The sequence below is a fragment of the Coffea arabica genome, chromosome 11c (assembly GCF_036785885.1).
Source record: "Coffea arabica cultivar ET-39 chromosome 11c, Coffea Arabica ET-39 HiFi, whole genome shotgun sequence".
NCBI lineage: Eukaryota > Viridiplantae > Streptophyta > Magnoliopsida > Gentianales > Rubiaceae > Coffea > Coffea arabica.
The window spans coordinates 8,429,525-8,435,562 of record NC_092330.1 but is presented as its reverse complement, the minus strand read 5'-3'; positions in this window follow the sequence as shown (position 1 = coordinate 8,435,562).

Sequence of the window (6,038 nt, the reverse complement as noted above, 5' to 3'; positions counted from 1 at the left end):
TTAAATCTGTCTTGGTAATTCAAGTTACCAACTTTGAGCCAAAATTTGAGTGCCTTTCACTTACATTCGTGGAAAAGTGTCTTCTAAGAACTTTTAGTACTTTGAAAGAGGATTCCAACAGTACCAAGTTTTCCAATTTTGGACTTGTGGAGAGTGAAATATGATTTTTCAAATATTGCTTGTTAAATCTGGAATTTTCTAACTTAAAGGAAACTAAGGGTTTCAAACCCTCCATTTTCCTTCAATATCATTTGATCGTTTTACATTTGATTTCAAAGATGGAAATCAGATTTGTCTTGTATTTTAAAACCCACTTTTGAACCTCGAGTTACACGAACTCTTAGACTCGTCTCTGCGTTAATTTCTTAGATTGTACTAGTGTACAATTTTCCTCGATAATTAGAATGATTTTGAGTGGTAGTTGATTATTGTTTGCTCAGGCACTCGAGGGAATCTCCCAGAGGAACTCGGAGCGGACACCTAAAACGCTTGTTTGAGAACTACTCGCTTGTTTTGACTAGGTGAGTGTTCCATATAGGAATACGTAATTGGAATAAGTCTATGACATGCTTAACCCATGGTCATTAAGTATTTACCACACTCATGCACATTTGAATAATGTATACTTGAATTACTCGACATGAAACACCTGAAGTAGGTATATTTGAACTATTCGATATGAAATGCTTAAAGAGCATACTTATGTGATTACTTGAAATACTAGATATGAAATGTTTGGAGAGCATATTTACATGATGTGTTTAAATGATTAATTATGCTATGGAAGCATAAGTCGGTTGGAGTAAATCTCCTCGACTCTTACGTGGTGAAAGTGAAAAACGGCCAATGGCGGCCTATTGAAATGACATATGTCTACCAATTAACCGTAATTACTACCGTTAACCGTTTACCGTTTACCGTTAACCGTGTTTACTTACCGTTTTCTAATCTATTTGGTTACTTGCTTACTTGGTTATCTGCTTACGTGATCACCAACTTACTTGGTTACTTGACCACCTGATTACTTGATTATCATGAATCACATGTTATATGAAGCTGTCCATCATTATTAGGCGAGTGTGTACTTTACCTCACTCGACCTACTCAAATGATGAATTTTACCTTTTGTCGAATTACTTGGTTACCTGTGCATGTTGTAAGCTCTAAGCTGAACTTGGGCCCTGCCCTTGGTTACTGACCTACTCGAGCCAGGACTGGGCTCGGTCGGGTAGGTTGGAACCCTGGGCCACCGTTTCGGTATACTCGAGTATTACCACTGGAGGGATAAGGCGATGGCCAGACCGTACCGTGGGGATCAGAAGTCATAAGGTGCAGATGACCGACAGAGTTCCACTGGAACACCGTATCCTACCGTATATGTTACCTTGTATCATGATAATTGTTTCATGCTAAAATGCCAACATGAAATCCTGAACTATGCCTGTGATATGCTCCATACCTGTTACCTGACCAATGTACTTATATCATGATACCTGTCTCATGATAAATGTCTCAAATTACTCGTACAATGATTATCACCTCATGATAACATGCCATTGTGCAACCTTGAACCATGCATATGATATACCCAATTTACTTGATTTATTTGAACTGTTAGAGTGTCTTGGAACCTCACTGGGCTATGTAGCTCATCCCACGTTGTGGTTTTCTTTTACAGGGTTCGAGACCAAGGGTGCTCGTGAGTAGTACTAGATTGTTTTCTTTTGAAAACTTTAAGTTATATTATAACGGATGGCTATTGTACCCTTTTCCGTTGGGTTGTATTTAAGCTTGGAAGCTGCATAATTGTAAGTGTGAGATATTTGGAGTACTTTAATTATGCATTGAGGTTACTTAAAGTATTTCAAACTTTTGAATGATGGATTGTAGTGAGTCCTGGCGAGAGCTGGGCAGGCGTCCCGCGGATACCCTTTGGTTCGCCTTAGGGAGAAGTGGGGGCGTTACAGTTGGTATCAGAGTTTAGGCTTCAGATTTTGTAGTGTATCCTAGGCTTAAATGTTTAGGATGCCGGACTGTGGGACTATTCTGAAAGTTAAATGATTTCTTGTAGTGATGAAATTTAGAGCCACTTCACGTGGTCTCTACAAAGGAGCAAGATAGGGCCAAGTGGTGTTTGGTCCTTACTATGTGATTAAGTAAAGACTTAAGTGCCCTTCTAGAAATGTAAGTTGTGAATCATGAATGTTATAGGTTGTAAAACCTTTATCTTGATAATTGGAGGGAATTTGATATGTATGTTGGGTAGGAATCTCGAATGTGGTGATTTACTCTTGGGACCGGCCGGCTCGAGATGTGAATTATCCTATTTTGGATTCTTGAACCCGAGTACTTGGGAGAGGAAAGCAACCATAGGGACTTTATATCTCCATTTGTGGGGAATAAGAATGAATCGATATTTCATGTGAATGGTTACAGGAAAACAATAATTGTTTGGTTAAGATGGTACAATAATTAAGAGTGGAAGATGAAAAATATCGTAACCCAAAAGATCCTTGTGTTGGGATTGAAATCGAGCATGTTAGGGAACGAGAATCGTCTAGTTCCAATTAATCTAGTGAATCTCTACTGGTGATCTTTCATAGTGAGACGATGGGAGTAGAACTTAAGAGTTTGCGCCTTGGAGATGAATGTACTTGTGATAATCACTTGTTTATTTTTGTTATTGACTTTGACTTGGCATGAACTTTACTTGGCCATAATTTGTGTTATGATTTAATGAACTCTAGTTTGTGTTTACTTGCATAGTGATAATGTTATTTATGAAAGTGTCTTCATCCCCTTTAAATGTTGCTACTGGTATATGAGTGTAGTTCAATTTTAACTAAGTGTGAGGGTTATGCATGTGCGTATAGATTAGTTGTGGACATGAAAACTAGAGGACAACGAAAGGGACGTCAACCTAGACAACCCCGAAATGAAAGAGTAGCTAATGGGTCCGATATCGATCAAAACGTTGAGCTAAGTACTGGGAGAGGAAATGACCAGATAGGACAAGTTTTAACTCGCATGACGGATATCCTAGAGCTCTTGGTAGCTCAACAAGGTCAAGGTGTTGGACAAGGAAACCAACGTGGAAACCAAGAGATAGGGGAGGATCGAGCTTTAGAGCGGTTTCAGAAATTCTCTCCGCTCAAGTTTGCTGGAGGGCCTGATCCAGAGGTGGCTGAGAATTGGTTAGAAAATATAAGAAATATATTCGATGCCTTGGATTACACAGAGGAGAGACAAGTCACATTTGCTGTATTTCAACTTGAAGGAGCAGCCCGAGCATGGTGGAATGTTATAAGAAACAAGTGGGAAAGAGATCAAACTCCGAGAATTTGGATAAACTTCGTGCGTGAATTTAATGAGAAATTTCTTCCTCCACTTGTCCAAGAAAAGAGAGAAGATGATTTTATAAAGCTTCGTCAAGGAACTTTAAGCGTAGCTGAGTATGAAACACGCTTTACGAAGTTATCTACATATGCCCCAGAATTGGTGGCTACTGAACGGAAGAGAATAAGACGGTTTATCCAAGGATTAGATTTGGAAATCCAAGATGCCCTTGCCGCAGCACAGGTTGAAACATTTAGTGACGCTCTTGAAAAAGCGCAAAGGGTAGAAAGCACAAAATTTCAACTGAGAGCTTTTCAAAAAAGGAAAAGAGATACATCTGACAGTACACTAGGAAAAAATGGACCACCACCCAAAGTTAGAAAAGAAGTGGATGAAGTAGGACTGTTACTTCCTGCACCACTCATGATAAAGGAACCAAAAGGAACTATGTCACGAGGGACTTCAGTAGGACAAATACGATCAAAGAAAACCTCGCAAGCAAGTCAGGTCACAACACCTCGTCCGACTTGTGGATATTGTGGAAGGACGAATCACACTGAAGAAAACTGTTGGCTAAAGGGACGAAAGTGTATGGGATGTGGGAGTACCAATCATAAAGTTCATGACTGTCCAAGGAGGTATCCACGAGAAACTACTGCTCAACAAGGAAATGGAACTGTTCCTCGACAAGTCAATGGAAGGAGAAACCGACCAATGGCATCTGAAAGAACGCATGACATGAACACACCACACGGTTCAGAGTTGTCTGAGATTACAGAAGGTATGAATTTCGAGGACGAAATTCTTTTAAGGAGGGGAGGTTGTGAGGACTCGCAAAATTTACTTATTTAATCTCCTATTTCTAGCTTATTTAATTATTTATTTGGTCTTTTACTCCGAATATTATTTTCTAAGCTCTTGAGACCTAATTACATGGAAATATAGTTTCATTATATTTTTAAAATGACTTGTTTCAAAAAATTAATTTCCGGAAGTTCGTTTAGTGAAAATAGTGAACACGTCTTTGGAAATCTTGACTAATTGAGAGTACAATAGGTTTGAAATATTGGAGACATGTACAATGGACCTAAATTAGGCATTTTAATGTTTAAATACTCAAGTGACAGTTATTAGTACTATCGTTATAAGAATTTCTCGGAAGTTTCGCGTTATTGCGCTTAAATTGGAAGTACGCGTTTTACGCGCGCGATTTAATTTAGGAACTTTAGACCCTTATTTTGGGACAATTAAGAGTGAATAATAATTTATATGAATATAAGTGCATTAGAGGTTTAGTGTACTAGTGAAACAAACGCAAGAGGAATCGAGCCGAATCGCGCCAAACGCACCCTAATGTGAGTTGACTAATGGGTGATTTGTGGCCACAAGTTATTATCTTCTCTTGGAAGCTAAAATCTGATCACTCTCTCTCTCTCTTGAGCTCCAAGCAGCCGGCCATCTCTCTCTCTCTCTCAACCTCCAAGTTTCAAAATTTCTTCTCACAAAAACCACCACCAAATCATCTCCAAATTCAACCAAACTTGCACCACACTTAGCTTAACACTAGGAGATCATTTTGAGCTGCAAAAGGGTGCTGGAAATCACGGTTTCTTGGAGCATTTTGAGGGCCAAAAATTCTGATCTAGTACATTAAGAAGGTATAACATGATCCATCACCTTAAACTTGATTTATAGTAGTAGATATGCATCTCTAAGTACTTGCATGTAAGTAGATGACTTGATATTGTTGGAAAAATGTGAAAGTGGGCTCTATGAACTCCCACTCTTGGGTTGTTGCTGATTTGATGTTGGATGATGAAATTAATGGTGGTTTAGTGCTTATATTAGTAGATTAATGTTGTATTGTTGGTAGAAAATCAAAGGAGGTGCTTGGAGCAAAAGTGACCGTTTTACCCCTGCCTTGTCCGACAGTTTTCGTGCCAGATTTTGAGATTCTAATGAATTGATTATGTTGTTTATCTATTATTGTAAGTGTGTACAAAATTTCATTGAAAAATAACATGATTTGGTTGGTCAAATGAGTTGATTTCCAAAGTTAGCAAAACTGGAAAATGAATCCCGTATTGCCCAGGCAGTCATTTTGTAACGGCCATAACTCTTTGTTCCGATGTCGAAATCAAGTGCCGTTTGCGGCATTGGAAACTAGACATTCCTAGCTTTCCATCGGTACCAATTTCACATTCTGGTTCCACTTGAGTGAGCCACACCATTCGATTGAATATCACTGTCCTGTTTCGTTGCTCTCCAGGAGACAGGACAGAAATTGCTTCTTGATGCTCAAAAACGAGCTATTTGTGAATGGAATTTGAAAATGGTTTCTTCTGAGAAAATTCAGCTTTAGAAGAGAGCTTTCCAACGCCATCAACCACGCCCAATTCCAAGTTGAATGGAGTGAGTTGTGGCCAAAGTTTGAAACTGCTACAGTGATAGAATTTTCCACTTGGACAGATTTGTAACTAACAATGATTTGGGACTTGTTGTTTTGGAAACTTTGATGTCCGACATCTACCAAACTTTAGATTAGATGTTCCTTGGACTTTGTTTCACAAATAAACCAGATTTGGGTTGGTTGCTGTGACGACCCCACTTCCCCCTAAGGCGAACCAGAGGGTTGGCGGGCCGTCTGCCCAGCTCTCGCCAGGACTCACGCACGCACACTAACCCGGATCCTTCCGAAGAAT